Here is a 918-nt window from a genome sequence, read left to right as displayed (position 1 = left end):
TTTCTTCTCCTCTTCCTCTAGCCCATTCATTGAACCTCTTTAAGTCTTAAATTTCCGACCTTGAGTGAGTAAAAAAAAAAAAAAAAAAATTGCATGACAATAAAATATGCACGGAGCTTTGTGCATACATTGCTCAAGGTTTTTTTTTTGTTTGTTTGTTAACCCATCTTATTCTATTTTTTTTTTTTCTTTCACTCACAAAAATTTCTGTACAGGTTGGTTTGATTTTTTTTTCTTTATTTTTGGTAGCTGTTTTAGTAGAGATCCCCCCCTATGTTGTGAGCCATACATCTTTTATCCACCTGTTCAATCACTCTGGAATCGTGATGTCACTATTGCACAAGGTCCTAGTGATGTCATAGGCTGACTTTGGATTAGTTCTGCCGGGAAGAATGTAACTTTTTCGAGGTTCCCAGAGTCTATTACATTATCACATAACCATTGGGTGGTGGCTGCCATGTTGTATAAACAGGTAGCCTCTTTTTGATCCAAAACATTTGTTTACCAGATGAACTTAAATATTTTATTTCTTTATCAGTTGGCTCCTCTGTAGATTTACCATTATAGTCAATGGCGGTCTTCTACCTGGCAGGATACTGTGTACAAAATGCGATTGTTTGCACTTTTCAATTTTTTTTTTTTCTCTACAGTTTTCATTAAACCTCTTTAAAAATATATATAAAAATCTACAAAAAAAGTAAAAAAAAAAATTCTCTCCACCCTCCAACAAATATTGTGCATTTCTGGAAAAAAAAAAAAAAAAAAATTCTGGCTGAACCAAACTTGAGGATTTTGAAGCAGTAAATGGCTTTGCTTTATCACTGTTTTATTAATCTGACTATCAAGCTGGATGTTTATGAATCTGCGAATTGTTAAGTTTAAAGAATTGAATATTATATATTATATAGAAATAAATGC

This window comes from Dendropsophus ebraccatus, chromosome 13 (genome assembly GCF_027789765.1).
Source record: "Dendropsophus ebraccatus isolate aDenEbr1 chromosome 13, aDenEbr1.pat, whole genome shotgun sequence".
NCBI lineage: Eukaryota > Metazoa > Chordata > Amphibia > Anura > Hylidae > Dendropsophus > Dendropsophus ebraccatus.
The sequence above is the reverse complement of the archived record's forward strand: the minus strand, read 5'-3'. Positions refer to the sequence as shown.